Genomic DNA, 12,001 nt, shown 5'->3' with positions numbered 1-12,001 from the left:
GCGCTTGTGGAGAAAAGTGAAAAAGCTTACAGCACCTGGTATTCCCAGGCGGTCTCCCGTCCAAGTACTAACCAGGCCCGACCCTGCTTGGCTTCCGAGATCAGACGAGATCGGGCGTGTTCAGGGTGGTATGGCCGTAAGCTGTCCAAGGTACCACGCATGGGCCTCTTAGGGGTGGCGCTCGTCAGACGCGCCTCCAAGGCCCAGGCGGCAGCGTTCCCATCTGTTCCTCCCTCGGAGAAACACCAGAGAGCGGGACTCCCGCGCACAGTTCTGCACAGACACGGAGGAAAACAAGAGAGAGGATCCCTACGTTAGGCGCGGCGGACGGGCGCTTGTGGAGAAAAGTGAAAAAGCTTACAGCACCTGGTATTCCCAGGCGGTCTCCCGTCCAAGTACTAACCAGGCCCGACCCTGCTTGGCTTCCGAGATCAGACGAGATCGGGCGTGTTCAGGGTGGTATGGCCGTAAGCTGTCCAAGGTACCACGCATGGGCCTCTTAGGGGTGGCGCTCGTCAGACGCGCCTCCAAGGCCCAGGCGGCAGCTGCGCCGGGAGCGTTCCCATCCGTTCCTCCCTCGGAGAAACACCAGAGAGCGGGACTCCCGCGCACAGTTCTGCACAGACACGGAGGAAAACAAGAGAGAGGATCCCTACGTTAAGCGCGGCGGACGGGCGCTTGTGGAGAAAAGTGAAAAAGCTTACAGCACCTGGTATTCCCAGGCGGTCTCCCGTCCAAGTACTAACCAGGCCCGACCCTGCTTGGCTTCCGAGATCAGACGAGATCGGGCGTGTTCAGGGTGGTATGGCCGTAAGCTGTCCAAGGTACCACGCATGGGCCTCTTAGGGGTGGCGCTCGTCAGACGCGCCTCCAAGGCCCAGGCGGCAGCGTTCCCATCCGTTCCTCCCTCGGAGAAACACCAGAGAGCGGGACTCCCGCGCACAGTTCTGCACAGACACGGAGGAAAACAAGAGAGAGGATCCCTACGTTAAGCGCGGCGGACGGGCGCTTGTGGAGAAAAGTGAAAAAGCTTACAGCACCTGGTATTCCCAGGCGGTCTCCCGTCCAAGTACTAACCAGGCCCGACCCTGCTTGGCTTCCGAGATCAGACGAGATCGGGCGTGTTCAGGGTGGTATGGCCGTAAGCTGTCCAAGGTACCACGCATGGGCCTCTTAGGGGTGGCGCTCGTCAGACGCGCCTCCAAGGCCCAGGCGGCAGCTGCGCCGGGAGCGTTCCCATCCGTTCCTCCCTCGGAGAAACACCAGAGAGCGGGACTCCCGCGCACAGTTCTGCACAGACACGGAGGAAAACAAGAGAGAGGATCCCTACGTTAAGCGCGGCGGACGGGCGCTTGTGGAGAAAAGTGAAAAAGCTTACAGCACCTGGTATTCCCAGGCGGTCTCCCGTCCAAGTACTAACCAGGCCCGACCCTGCTTGGCTTCCGAGATCAGACGAGATCGGGCGTGTTCAGGGTGGTATGGCCGTAAGCTGTCCAAGGTACCACGCATGGGCCTCTTAGGGGTGGCGCTCGTCAGACGCGCCTCCAAGGCCCAGGCGGCAGCTGCGCCGGGAGCGTTCCCATCCGTTCCTCCCTCGGAGAAACACCAGAGAGCGGGACTCCCGCGCACAGTTCTGCACAGACACGGAGGAAAACAAGAGAGAGGATCCCTACGTTAAGCGCGGCGGACGGGCGCTTGTGGAGAAAAGTGAAAAAGCTTACAGCACCTGGTATTCCCAGGCGGTCTCCCGTCCAAGTACTAACCAGGCCCGACCCTGCTTGGCTTCCGAGATCAGACGAGATCGGGCGTGTTCAGGGTGGTATGGCCGTAAGCTGTCCAAGGTACCACGCATGGGCCTCTTAGGGGTGGCGCTCGTCAGACGCGCCTCCAAGGCCCAGGCGGCAGCGTTCCCATCCGTTCCTCCCTCGGAGAAACACCAGAGAGCGGGACTCCCGCGCACAGTTCTGCACAGACACGGAGGAAAACAAGAGAGAGGATCCCTACGTTAAGCGCGGCGGACGGGCGCTTGTGGAGAAAAGTGAAAAAGCTTACAGCACCTGGTATTCCCAGGCGGTCTCCCGTCCAAGTACTAACCAGGCCCGACCCTGCTTGGCTTCCGAGATCAGACGAGATCGGGCGTGTTCAGGGTGGTATGGCCGTAAGCTGTCCAAGGTACCACGCATGGGCCTCTTAGGGGTGGCGCTCGTCAGACGCGCCTCCAAGGCCCAGGCGGCAGCTGCGCCGGGAGCGTTCCCATCCGTTCCTCCCTCGGAGAAACACCAGAGAGCGGGACTCCCGCGCACAGTTCTGCACAGACACGGAGGAAAACAAGAGAGAGGATCCCTACGTTAAGCGCGGCGGACGGGCGCTTGTGGAGAAAAGTGAAAAAGCTTACAGCACCTGGTATTCCCAGGCGGTCTCCCGTCCAAGTACTAACCAGGCCCGACCCTGCTTGGCTTCCGAGATCAGACGAGATCGGGCGTGTTCAGGGTGGTATGGCCGTAAGCTGTCCAAGGTACCACGCATGGGCCTCTTAGGGGTGGCGCTCGTCAGACGCGCCTCCAAGGCCCAGGCGGCAGCTGCGCCGGGAGCGTTCCCATCCGTTCCTCCCTGGGAGAAACACCAGAGAGCGGGACTCCCGCGCACAGTTCTGCACAGACACGGAGGAAAACAAGAGAGAGGATCCCTACGTTAAGCGCGGCGGACGGGCGCTTGTGGAGAAAAGTGAAAAAGCTTACAGCACCTGGTATTCCCAGGCGGTCTCCCGTCCAAGTACTAACCAGGCCCGACCCTGCTTGGCTTCCGAGATCAGACGAGATCGGGGGTGTTCAGGGTGGTATGGCCGTAAGCTGTCCAAGGTACCACGCATGGGCCTCTTAGGGGTGGCGCTCGTCAGACGCGCCTCCAAGGCCCAGGCGGCAGCTGCGCCGGGAGCGTTCCCATCCGTTCCTCCCTGGGAGAAACACCAGAGAGCGGGACTCCCGCGCACAGTTCTGCACAGACACGGAGGAAAACAAGAGAGAGGATCCCTACGTTAAGCGCGGCGGACGGGCGCTTGTGGAGAAAAGTGAAAAAGCTTACAGCACCTGGTATTCCCAGGCGGTCTCCCGTCCAAGTACTAACCAGGCCCGACCCTGCTTGGCTTCCGAGATCAGACGAGATCGGGCGTGTTCAGGGTGGTATGGCCGTAAGCTGTCCAAGGTACCACGCATGGGCCTCTTAGGGGTGGCGCTCGTCAGACGCGCCTCCAAGGCCCAGGCGGCAGCTGCGCCGGGAGCGTTCCCATCCGTTCCTCCCTCGGAGAAACACCAGAGAGCGGGACTCCCGCGCACAGTTCTGCACAGACACGGAGGAAAACAAGAGAGAGGATCCCTACGTTAAGCGCGGCGGACGGGCGCTTGTGGAGAAAAATGAAAAAGCTTACAGCACCTGGTATTCCCAGGCGGTCTCCCGTCCAAGTACTAACCAGGCCCGACCCTGCTTGGCTTCCGAGATCAGACGAGATCGGGCGTGTTCAGGGTGGTATGGCCGTAAGCTGTCCAAGGTACCACGCATGGGCCTCTTAGGGGTGGCGCTCGTCAGACGCGCCTCCAAGGCCCAGGCGGCAGCGTTCCCATCTGTTCCTCCCTCGGAGAAACACCAGAGAGCGGGACTCCCGCGCACAGTTCTGCACAGACACGGAGGAAAACAAGAGAGAGGATCCCTACGTTAGGCGCGGCGGACGGGCGCTTGTGGAGAAAAGTGAAAAAGCTTACAGCACCTGGTATTCCCAGGCGGTCTCCCGTCCAAGTACTAACCAGGCCCGACCCTGCTTGGCTTCCGAGATCAGACGAGATCGGGCGTGTTCAGGGTGGTATGGCCGTAAGCTGTCCAAGGTACCACGCATGGGCCTCTTAGGGGTGGCGCTCGTCAGACGCGCCTCCAAGGCCCAGGCGGCAGCTGCGCCGGGAGCGTTCCCATCCGTTCCTCCCTCGGAGAAACACCAGAGAGCGGGACTCCCGCGCACAGTTCTGCACAGACACGGAGGAAAACAAGAGAGAGGATCCCTACGTTAAGCGCGGCGGACGGGCGCTTGTGGAGAAAAGTGAAAAAGCTTACAGCACCTGGTATTCCCAGGCGGTCTCCCGTCCAAGTACTAACCAGGCCCGACCCTGCTTGGCTTCCGAGATCAGACGAGATCGGGCGTGTTCAGGGTGGTATGGCCGTAAGCTGTCCAAGGTACCACGCATGGGCCTCTTAGGGGTGGCGCTCGTCAGACGCGCCTCCAAGGCCCAGGCGGCAGCGTTCCCATCCGTTCCTCCCTCGGAGAAACACCAGAGAGCGGGACTCCCGCGCACAGTTCTGCACAGACACGGAGGAAAACAAGAGAGAGGATCCCTACGTTAGGCGCGGCGGACGGGCGCTTGTGGAGAAAAGTGAAAAAGCTTACAGCACCTGGTATTCCCAGGCGGTCTCCCGTCCAAGTACTAACCAGGCCCGACCCTGCTTGGCTTCCGAGATCAGACGAGATCGGGCGTGTTCAGGGTGGTATGGCCGTAAGCTGTCCAAGGTACCACGCATGGGCCTCTTAGGGGTGGCGCTCGTCAGACGCGCCTCCAAGGCCCAGGCGGCAGCTGCGCCGGGAGCGTTCCCATCCGTTCCTCCCTCGGAGAAACACCAGAGAGCGGGACTCCCGCGCACAGTTCTGCACAGACACGGAGGAAAACAAGAGAGAGGATCCCTACGTTAAGCGCGGCGGACGGGCGCTTGTGGAGAAAAGTGAAAAAGCTTACAGCACCTGGTATTCCCAGGCGGTCTCCCGTCCAAGTACTAACCAGGCCCGACCCTGCTTGGCTTCCGAGATCAGACGAGATCGGGCGTGTTCAGGGTGGTATGGCCGTAAGCTGTCCAAGGTACCACGCATGGGCCTCTTAGGGGTGGCGCTCGTCAGACGCGCCTCCAAGGCCCAGGCGGCAGCGTTCCCATCCGTTCCTCCCTCGGAGAAACACCAGAGAGCGGGACTCCCGCGCACAGTTCTGCACAGACACGGAGGAAAACAAGAGAGAGGATCCCTACGTTAAGCGCGGCGGACGGGCGCTTGTGGAGAAAAGTGAAAAAGCTTACAGCACCTGGTATTCCCAGGCGGTCTCCCGTCCAAGTACTAACCAGGCCCGACCCTGCTTGGCTTCCGAGATCAGACGAGATCGGGCGTGTTCAGGGTGGTATGGCCGTAAGCTGTCCAAGGTACCACGCATGGGCCTCTTAGGGGTGGCGCTCGTCAGACGCGCCTCCAAGGCCCAGGCGGCAGCTGCGCCGGGAGCGTTCCCATCCGTTCCTCCCTCGGAGAAACACCAGAGAGCGGGACTCCCGCGCACAGTTCTGCACAGACACGGAGGAAAACAAGAGAGAGGATCCCTACGTTAAGCGCGGCGGACGGGCGCTTGTGGAGAAAAGTGAAAAAGCTTACAGCACCTGGTATTCCCAGGCGGTCTCCCGTCCAAGTACTAACCAGGCCCGACCCTGCTTGGCTTCCGAGATCAGACGAGATCGGGCGTGTTCAGGGTGGTATGGCCGTAAGCTGTCCAAGGTACCACGCATGGGCCTCTTAGGGGTGGCGCTCGTCAGACGCGCCTCCAAGGCCCAGGCGGCAGCGTTCCCATCCGTTCCTCCCTCGGAGAAACACCAGAGAGCGGGACTCCCGCGCACAGTTCTGCACAGACACGGAGGAAAACAAGAGAGAGGATCCCTACGTTAAGCGCGGCGGACGGGCGCTTGTGGAGAAAAGTGAAAAAGCTTACAGCACCTGGTATTCCCAGGCGGTCTCCCGTCCAAGTACTAACCAGGCCCGACCCTGCTTGGCTTCCGAGATCAGACGAGATCGGGCGTGTTCAGGGTGGTATGGCCGTAAGCTGTCCAAGGTACCACGCATGGGCCTCTTAGGGGTGGCGCTCGTCAGACGCGCCTCCAAGGCCCAGGCGGCAGCGTTCCCATCCGTTCCTCCCTCGGAGAAACACCAGAGAGCGGGACTCCCGCGCACAGTTCTGCACAGACACGGAGGAAAACAAGAGAGAGGATCCCTACGTTAAGCGCGGCGGACAGGCGCTTGTGGAGAAAAGTGAAAAAGCTTACAGCACCTGGTATTCCCAGGCGGTCTCCCGTCCAAGTACTAACCAGGCCCGACCCTGCTTGGCTTCCGAGATCAGACGAGATCGGGCGTGTTCAGGGTGGTATGGCCGTAAGCTGTCCAAGGTACCACGCATGGGCCTCTTAGGGGTGGCGCTCGTCAGACGCGCCTCCAAGGCCCAGGCGGCAGCGTTCCCATCCGTTCCTCCCTCGGAGAAACACCAGAGAGCGGGACTCCCGCGCACAGTTCTGCACAGACACGGAGGAAAACAAGAGAGAGGATCCCTACGTTAAGTGCGGCGGACGGGCGCTTGTGGAGAAAAGTGAAAAAGCTTACAGCACCTGGTATTCCCAGGCGGTCTCCCGTCCAAGTACTAACCAGGCCCGACCCTGCTTGGCTTCCGAGATCAGACGAGATCGGGCGTGTTCAGGGTGGTATGGCCGTAAGCTGTCCAAGGTACCACGCATGGGCCTCTTAGGGGTGGCGCTCGTCAGACGCGCCTCCAAGGCCCAGGCGGCAGCGTTCCCATCCGTTCCTCCCTCGGAGAAACACCAGAGAGCGGGACTCCCGCGCACAGTTCTGCACAGACACGGAGGAAAACAAGAGAGAGGATCCCTACGTTAAGCGCGGCGGACGGGCGCTTGTGGAGAAAAGTGAAAAAGCTTACAGCACCTGGTATTCCCAGGCGGTCTCCCGTCCAAGTACTAACCAGGCCCGACCCTGCTTGGCTTCCGAGATCAGACGAGATCGGGCGTGTTCAGGGTGGTATGGCCGTAAGCTGTCCAAGGTACCACGCATGGGCCTCTTAGGGGTGGCGCTCGTCAGACGCGCCTCCAAGGCCCAGGCGGCAGCTGCGCCGGGAGCGTTCCCATCCGTTCCTCCCTCGGAGAAACACCAGAGAGCGGGACTCCCGCGCACAGTTCTGCACAGACACGGAGGAAAACAAGAGAGAGGATCCCTACGTTAGGCGCGGCGGACGGGCGCTTGTGGAGAAAAGTGAAAAAGCTTACAGCACCTGGTATTCCCAGGCGGTCTCCCGTCCAAGTACTAACCAGGCCCGACCCTGCTTGGCTTCCGAGATCAGACGAGATCGGGCGTGTTCAGGGTGGTATGGCCGTAAGCTGTCCAAGGTACCACGCATGGGCCTCTTAGGGGTGGCGCTCGTCAGACGCGCCTCCAAGGCCCAGGCGGCAGCTGCGCCGGGAGCGTTCCCATCCGTTCCTCCCTCGGAGAAACACCAGAGAGCGGGACTCCCGCGCACAGTTCTGCACAGACACGGAGGAAAACAAGAGAGAGGATCCCTACGTTAAGCGCGGCGGACGGGCGCTTGTGGAGAAAAGTGAAAAAGCTTACAGCACCTGGTATTCCCAGGCGGTCTCCCGTCCAAGTACTAACCAGGCCCGACCCTGCTTGGCTTCCGAGATCAGACGAGATCGGGCGTGTTCAGGGTGGTATGGCCGTAAGCTGTCCAAGGTACCACGCATGGGCCTCTTAGGGGTGGCGCTCGTCAGACGCGCCTCCAAGGCCCAGGCGGCAGCTGCGCCGGGAGCGTTCCCATCCGTTCCTCCCTCGGAGAAACACCAGAGAGCGGGACTCCCGCGCACAGTTCTGCACAGACACGGAGGAAAACAAGAGAGAGGATCCCTACGTTAAGCGCGGCGGACGGGCGCTTGTGGAGAAAAGTGAAAAAGCTTACGGCACCTGGTATTCCCAGGCGGTCTCCCGACCAAGTACTAACCAGGCCCGACCCTGCTTGGCTTCCGAGATCAGACGAGATCGGGCGTGTTCAGGGTGGTATGGCCGTAAGCTGTCCAAGGTACCACGCATGGGCCTCTTAGGGGTGGCGCTCGTCAGACGCGCCTCCAAGGCCCAGGCGGCAGCGTTCCCATCCGTTCCTCCCTCGGAGAAACACCAGAGAGCGGGACTCCCGCGCACAGTTCTGCACAGACACGGAGGAAAACAAGAGAGAGGATCCCTACGTTAGGCGCGGCGGACGGGCGCTTGTGGAGAAAAGTGAAAAAGCTTACAGCACCTGGTATTCCCAGGCGGTCTCCCGTCCAAGTACTAACCAGGCCCGACCCTGCTTGGCTTCCGAGATCAGACGAGATCGGGCGTGTTCAGGGTGGTATGGCCGTAAGCTGTCCAAGGTACCACGCATGGGCCTCTTAGGGGTGGCGCTCGTCAGACGCGCCTCCAAGGCCCAGGCGGCAGCGTTCCCATCCGTTCCTCCCTCGGAGAAACACCAGAGAGCGGGACTCCCGCGCACAGTTCTGCACAGACACGGAGGAAAACAAGAGAGAGGATCCCTACGTTAAGCGCGGCGGACAGGCGCTTGTGGAGAAAAGTGAAAAAGCTTACAGCACCTGGTATTCCCAGGCGGTCTCCCGTCCAAGTACTAACCAGGCCCGACCCTGCTTGGCTTCCGAGATCAGACGAGATCGGGCGTGTTCAGGGTGGTATGGCCGTAAGCTGTCCAAGGTACCACGCATGGGCCTCTTAGGGGTGGCGCTCGTCAGACGCGCCTCCAAGGCCCAGGCGGCAGCGTTCCCATCCGTTCCTCCCTCGGAGAAACACCAGAGAGCGGGACTCCCGCGCACAGTTCTGCACAGACACGGAGGAAAACAAGAGAGAGGATCCCTACGTTAAGCGCGGCGGACGGGCGCTTGTGGAGAAAAGTGAAAAAGCTTACAGCACCTGGTATTCCCAGGCGGTCTCCCGTCCAAGTACTAACCAGGCCCGACCCTGCTTGGCTTCCGAGATCAGACGAGATCGGGCGTGTTCAGGGTGGTATGGCCGTAAGCTGTCCAAGGTACCACGCATGGGCCTCTTAGGGGTGGCGCTCGTCAGACGCGCCTCCAAGGCCCAGGCGGCAGCGTTCCCATCCGTTCCTCCCTCGGAGAAACACCAGAGAGCGGGACTCCCGCGCACAGTTCTGCACAGACACGGAGGAAAACAAGAGAGAGGATCCCTACGTTAAGCGCGGCGGACGGGCGCTTGTGGAGAAAAGTGAAAAAGCTTACAGCACCTGGTATTCCCAGGCGGTCTCCCGTCCAAGTACTAACCAGGCCCGACCCTGCTTGGCTTCCGAGATCAGACGAGATCGGGCGTGTTCAGGGTGGTATGGCCGTAAGCTGTCCAAGGTACCACGCATGGGCCTCTTAGGGGTGGCGCTCGTCAGACGCGCCTCCAAGGCCCAGGCGGCAGCTGCGCCGGGAGCGTTCCCATCCGTTCCTCCCTCGGAGAAACACCAGAGAGCGGGACTCCCGCGCACAGTTCTGCACAGACACGGAGGAAAACAAGAGAGAGGATCCCTACGTTAAGCGCGGCGGACGGGCGCTTGTGGAGAAAAGTGAAAAAGCTTACGGCACCTGGTATTCCCAGGCGGTCTCCCGTCCAAGTACTAACCAGGCCCGACCCTGCTTGGCTTCCGAGATCAGACGAGATCGGGCGTGTTCAGGGTGGTATGGCCGTAAGCTGTCCAAGGTACCACGCATGGGCCTCTTAGGGGTGGCGCTCGTCAGACGCGCCTCCAAGGCCCAGGCGGCAGCGTTCCCATCCGTTCCTCCCTCGGAGAAACACCAGAGAGCGGGACTCCCGCGCACAGTTCTGCACAGACACGGAGGAAAACAAGAGAGAGGATCCCTACGTTAGGCGCGGCGGACGGGCGCTTGTGGAGAAAAGTGAAAAAGCTTACAGCACCTGGTATTCCCAGGCGGTCTCCCGTCCAAGTACTAACCAGGCCCGACCCTGCTTGGCTTCCGAGATCAGACGAGATCTGGCGTGTTCAGGGTGGTATGGCCGTAAGCTGTCCAAGGTACCACGCATGGGCCTCTTAGGGGTGGCGCTCGTCAGACGCGCCTCCAAGGCCCAGGCGGCAGCGTTCCCATCCGTTCCTCCCTCGGAGAAACACCAGAGAGCGGGACTCCCGCGCACAGTTCTGCACAGACACGGAGGAAAACAAGAGAGAGGATCCCTACGTTAAGCGCGGCGGACGGGCGCTTGTGGAGAAAAGTGAAAAAGCTTACAGCACCTGGTATTCCCAGGCGGTCTCCCGTCCAAGTACTAACCAGGCCCGACCCTGCTTGGCTTCCGAGATCAGACGAGATCGGGCGTGTTCAGGGTGGTATGGCCGTAAGCTGTCCAAGGTACCACGCATGGGCCTCTTAGGGGTGGCGCTCGTCAGACGCGCCTCCAAGGCCCAGGCGGCAGCGTTCCCATCCGTTCCTCCCTCGGAGAAACACCAGAGAGCGGGACTCCCGCGCACAGTTCTGCACAGACACGGAGGAAAACAAGAGAGAGGATCCCTACGTTAAGCGCAGCGGACGGGCGCTTGTGGAGAAAAGTGAAAAAGCTTACGGCACCTGGTATTCCCAGGCGGTCTCCCGTCCAAGTACTAACCAGGCCCGACCCTGCTTGGCTTCCGAGATCAGACGAGATCGGGCGTGTTCAGGGTGGTATGGCCGTAAGCTGTCCAAGGTACCACGCATGGGCCTCTTAGGGGTGGCGCTCGTCAGACGCGCCTCCAAGGCCCAGGCGGCAGCGTTCCCATCCGTTCCTCCCTCGGAGAAACACCAGAGAGCGGGACTCCCGCGCACAGTTCTGCACAGACACGGAGGAAAACAAGAGAGAGGATCCCTACGTTAGGCGCGGCGGACGGGCGCTTGTGGAGAAAAGTGAAAAAGCTTACAGCACCTGGTATTCCCAGGCGGTCTCCCGTCCAAGTACTAACCAGGCCCGACCCTGCTTGGCTTCCGAGATCAGACGAGATCGGGCGTGTTCAGGGTGGTATGGCCGTAAGCTGTCCAAGGTACCACGCATGGGCCTCTTAGGGGTGGCGCTCGTCAGACGCGCCTCCAAGGCCCAGGCGGCAGCGTTCCCATCCGTTCCTCCCTCGGAGAAACACCAGAGAGCGGGACTCCCGCGCACAGTTCTGCACAGACACGGAGGAAAACAAGAGAGAGGATCCCTACGTTAAGCGCGGCGGACGGGCGCTTGTGGAGAAAAGTGAAAAAGCTTACAGCACCTGGTATTCCCAGGTGGTCTCCCGTCCAAGTACTAACCAGGCCCGACCCTGCTTGGCTTCCGAGATCAGACGAGATCGGGCGTGTTCAGGGTGGTATGGCCGTAAGCTGTCCAAGGTACCACGCATGGGCCTCTTAGGGGTGGCGCTCGTCAGACGCGCCTCCAAGGCCCAGGCGGCAGCTGCGCCGGGAGCGTTCCCATCCGTTCCTCCCTCGGAGAAACACCAGAGAGCGGGACTCCCGCGCACAGTTCTGCACAGACACGGAGGAAAACAAGAGAGAGGATCCCTACGTTAAGCGCGGCGGACGGGCGCTTGTGGAGAAAAGTGAAAAAGCTTACGGCACCTGGTATTCCCAGGCGGTCTCCCGTCCAAGTACTAACCAGGCCCGACCCTGCTTGGCTTCCGAGATCAGACGAGATCGGGCGTGTTCAGGGTGGTATGGCCGTAAGCTGTCCAAGGTACCACGCATGGGCCTCTTAGGGGTGGCGCTCGTCAGACGCGCCTCCAAGGCCCAGGCGGCAGCGTTCCCATCCGTTCCTCCCTCGGAGAAACACCAGAGAGCGGGACTCCCGCGCACAGTTCTGCACAGACACGGAGGAAAACAAGAGAGAGGATCCCTACGTTAGGCGCGGCGGACGGGCGCTTGTGGAGAAAAGTGAAAAAGCTTACAGCACCTGGTATTCCCAGGCGGTCTCCCGTCCAAGTACTAACCAGGCCCGACCCTGCTTGGCTTCCGAGATCAGACGAGATCGGGCGTGTTCAGGGTGGTATGGCCGTAAGCTGTCCAAGGTACCACGCATGGGCCTCTTAGGGGTGGCGCTCGTCAGACGCGCCTCCAAGGCCCAGGCGGCAGCGTTCCCATCCGTTCCTCCCTC

At 61.1% G+C, this 12,001-nt stretch overlaps 36 non-coding genes across 36 annotated transcripts; all 36 read right to left on the bottom strand.

Moving 5' to 3' along the window:
- Positions 1-23: 23 nt before the first annotated feature.
- Positions 24-142, bottom strand: LOC122977146. Its single transcript, XR_006401393.1, has one exon. It is a non-coding gene; the product is annotated as a 5S ribosomal RNA (ribosomal RNA).
- Positions 143-354: 212 nt separating this feature from the next.
- On the bottom strand, positions 355-473 carry LOC122977145. The gene has a single exon (XR_006401392.1). It is a non-coding gene; the product is annotated as a 5S ribosomal RNA (ribosomal RNA).
- Positions 474-697: 224 nt separating this feature from the next.
- On the bottom strand, positions 698-816 carry LOC122977144. The gene has a single exon (XR_006401391.1). It is a non-coding gene; the product is annotated as a 5S ribosomal RNA (ribosomal RNA).
- Positions 817-1,028: 212 nt separating this feature from the next.
- LOC122977142 lies at positions 1,029-1,147 on the bottom strand. The gene has a single exon (XR_006401389.1). It is a non-coding gene; the product is annotated as a 5S ribosomal RNA (ribosomal RNA).
- A 224-nt stretch (positions 1,148-1,371) lies between these two features.
- On the bottom strand, positions 1,372-1,490 carry LOC122977141. Its single transcript, XR_006401388.1, has one exon. It is a non-coding gene; the product is annotated as a 5S ribosomal RNA (ribosomal RNA).
- Positions 1,491-1,714: 224 nt separating this feature from the next.
- On the bottom strand, positions 1,715-1,833 carry LOC122977140. The gene has a single exon (XR_006401387.1). It is a non-coding gene; the product is annotated as a 5S ribosomal RNA (ribosomal RNA).
- Positions 1,834-2,045: 212 nt separating this feature from the next.
- On the bottom strand, positions 2,046-2,164 carry LOC122977139. Its single transcript, XR_006401386.1, has one exon. It is a non-coding gene; the product is annotated as a 5S ribosomal RNA (ribosomal RNA).
- A 224-nt stretch (positions 2,165-2,388) lies between these two features.
- On the bottom strand, positions 2,389-2,507 carry LOC122977138. Its single transcript, XR_006401385.1, has one exon. It is a non-coding gene; the product is annotated as a 5S ribosomal RNA (ribosomal RNA).
- Positions 2,508-2,731: 224 nt separating this feature from the next.
- On the bottom strand, positions 2,732-2,850 carry LOC122977792. The gene has a single exon (XR_006402009.1). It is a non-coding gene; the product is annotated as a 5S ribosomal RNA (ribosomal RNA).
- A 224-nt stretch (positions 2,851-3,074) lies between these two features.
- LOC122977137 lies at positions 3,075-3,193 on the bottom strand. Its single transcript, XR_006401384.1, has one exon. It is a non-coding gene; the product is annotated as a 5S ribosomal RNA (ribosomal RNA).
- Positions 3,194-3,417: 224 nt separating this feature from the next.
- Positions 3,418-3,536, bottom strand: LOC122977136. The gene has a single exon (XR_006401383.1). It is a non-coding gene; the product is annotated as a 5S ribosomal RNA (ribosomal RNA).
- Positions 3,537-3,748: 212 nt separating this feature from the next.
- On the bottom strand, positions 3,749-3,867 carry LOC122977135. The gene has a single exon (XR_006401382.1). It is a non-coding gene; the product is annotated as a 5S ribosomal RNA (ribosomal RNA).
- A 224-nt stretch (positions 3,868-4,091) lies between these two features.
- On the bottom strand, positions 4,092-4,210 carry LOC122977134. Its single transcript, XR_006401381.1, has one exon. It is a non-coding gene; the product is annotated as a 5S ribosomal RNA (ribosomal RNA).
- Positions 4,211-4,422: 212 nt separating this feature from the next.
- On the bottom strand, positions 4,423-4,541 carry LOC122977133. The gene has a single exon (XR_006401380.1). It is a non-coding gene; the product is annotated as a 5S ribosomal RNA (ribosomal RNA).
- Positions 4,542-4,765: 224 nt separating this feature from the next.
- On the bottom strand, positions 4,766-4,884 carry LOC122977131. Its single transcript, XR_006401378.1, has one exon. It is a non-coding gene; the product is annotated as a 5S ribosomal RNA (ribosomal RNA).
- A 212-nt stretch (positions 4,885-5,096) lies between these two features.
- LOC122977130 lies at positions 5,097-5,215 on the bottom strand. Its single transcript, XR_006401377.1, has one exon. It is a non-coding gene; the product is annotated as a 5S ribosomal RNA (ribosomal RNA).
- Positions 5,216-5,439: 224 nt separating this feature from the next.
- LOC122977128 lies at positions 5,440-5,558 on the bottom strand. The gene has a single exon (XR_006401376.1). It is a non-coding gene; the product is annotated as a 5S ribosomal RNA (ribosomal RNA).
- Positions 5,559-5,770: 212 nt separating this feature from the next.
- Positions 5,771-5,889, bottom strand: LOC122977127. Its single transcript, XR_006401375.1, has one exon. It is a non-coding gene; the product is annotated as a 5S ribosomal RNA (ribosomal RNA).
- A 212-nt stretch (positions 5,890-6,101) lies between these two features.
- LOC122977126 lies at positions 6,102-6,220 on the bottom strand. The gene has a single exon (XR_006401374.1). It is a non-coding gene; the product is annotated as a 5S ribosomal RNA (ribosomal RNA).
- Positions 6,221-6,432: 212 nt separating this feature from the next.
- LOC122977125 lies at positions 6,433-6,551 on the bottom strand. The gene has a single exon (XR_006401373.1). It is a non-coding gene; the product is annotated as a 5S ribosomal RNA (ribosomal RNA).
- Positions 6,552-6,763: 212 nt separating this feature from the next.
- LOC122977124 lies at positions 6,764-6,882 on the bottom strand. The gene has a single exon (XR_006401372.1). It is a non-coding gene; the product is annotated as a 5S ribosomal RNA (ribosomal RNA).
- Positions 6,883-7,106: 224 nt separating this feature from the next.
- LOC122977122 lies at positions 7,107-7,225 on the bottom strand. The gene has a single exon (XR_006401371.1). It is a non-coding gene; the product is annotated as a 5S ribosomal RNA (ribosomal RNA).
- Positions 7,226-7,449: 224 nt separating this feature from the next.
- On the bottom strand, positions 7,450-7,568 carry LOC122977121. Its single transcript, XR_006401370.1, has one exon. It is a non-coding gene; the product is annotated as a 5S ribosomal RNA (ribosomal RNA).
- Positions 7,569-7,792: 224 nt separating this feature from the next.
- LOC122977778 lies at positions 7,793-7,911 on the bottom strand. The gene has a single exon (XR_006401995.1). It is a non-coding gene; the product is annotated as a 5S ribosomal RNA (ribosomal RNA).
- A 212-nt stretch (positions 7,912-8,123) lies between these two features.
- LOC122977120 lies at positions 8,124-8,242 on the bottom strand. Its single transcript, XR_006401369.1, has one exon. It is a non-coding gene; the product is annotated as a 5S ribosomal RNA (ribosomal RNA).
- Positions 8,243-8,454: 212 nt separating this feature from the next.
- LOC122977118 lies at positions 8,455-8,573 on the bottom strand. The gene has a single exon (XR_006401367.1). It is a non-coding gene; the product is annotated as a 5S ribosomal RNA (ribosomal RNA).
- A 212-nt stretch (positions 8,574-8,785) lies between these two features.
- LOC122977117 lies at positions 8,786-8,904 on the bottom strand. Its single transcript, XR_006401366.1, has one exon. It is a non-coding gene; the product is annotated as a 5S ribosomal RNA (ribosomal RNA).
- A 212-nt stretch (positions 8,905-9,116) lies between these two features.
- LOC122977116 lies at positions 9,117-9,235 on the bottom strand. Its single transcript, XR_006401365.1, has one exon. It is a non-coding gene; the product is annotated as a 5S ribosomal RNA (ribosomal RNA).
- A 224-nt stretch (positions 9,236-9,459) lies between these two features.
- Positions 9,460-9,578, bottom strand: LOC122977038. The gene has a single exon (XR_006401289.1). It is a non-coding gene; the product is annotated as a 5S ribosomal RNA (ribosomal RNA).
- A 212-nt stretch (positions 9,579-9,790) lies between these two features.
- On the bottom strand, positions 9,791-9,909 carry LOC122978002. Its single transcript, XR_006402213.1, has one exon. It is a non-coding gene; the product is annotated as a 5S ribosomal RNA (ribosomal RNA).
- A 212-nt stretch (positions 9,910-10,121) lies between these two features.
- On the bottom strand, positions 10,122-10,240 carry LOC122977115. Its single transcript, XR_006401364.1, has one exon. It is a non-coding gene; the product is annotated as a 5S ribosomal RNA (ribosomal RNA).
- A 212-nt stretch (positions 10,241-10,452) lies between these two features.
- LOC122977026 lies at positions 10,453-10,571 on the bottom strand. The gene has a single exon (XR_006401278.1). It is a non-coding gene; the product is annotated as a 5S ribosomal RNA (ribosomal RNA).
- A 212-nt stretch (positions 10,572-10,783) lies between these two features.
- LOC122977114 lies at positions 10,784-10,902 on the bottom strand. Its single transcript, XR_006401363.1, has one exon. It is a non-coding gene; the product is annotated as a 5S ribosomal RNA (ribosomal RNA).
- Positions 10,903-11,114: 212 nt separating this feature from the next.
- On the bottom strand, positions 11,115-11,233 carry LOC122977119. The gene has a single exon (XR_006401368.1). It is a non-coding gene; the product is annotated as a 5S ribosomal RNA (ribosomal RNA).
- Positions 11,234-11,457: 224 nt separating this feature from the next.
- LOC122977014 lies at positions 11,458-11,576 on the bottom strand. The gene has a single exon (XR_006401266.1). It is a non-coding gene; the product is annotated as a 5S ribosomal RNA (ribosomal RNA).
- Positions 11,577-11,788: 212 nt separating this feature from the next.
- Positions 11,789-11,907, bottom strand: LOC122977113. The gene has a single exon (XR_006401362.1). It is a non-coding gene; the product is annotated as a 5S ribosomal RNA (ribosomal RNA).
- Positions 11,908-12,001: the final 94 nt, after the last annotated feature.

The sequence above is a fragment of the Thunnus albacares genome, chromosome 24 (genome assembly GCF_914725855.1).
Source record: "Thunnus albacares chromosome 24, fThuAlb1.1, whole genome shotgun sequence".
In the NCBI taxonomy this organism is placed as follows: domain Eukaryota; kingdom Metazoa; phylum Chordata; class Actinopteri; order Scombriformes; family Scombridae; genus Thunnus; species Thunnus albacares.
This window is presented reverse-complemented; position numbering and strand designations above follow the sequence as displayed.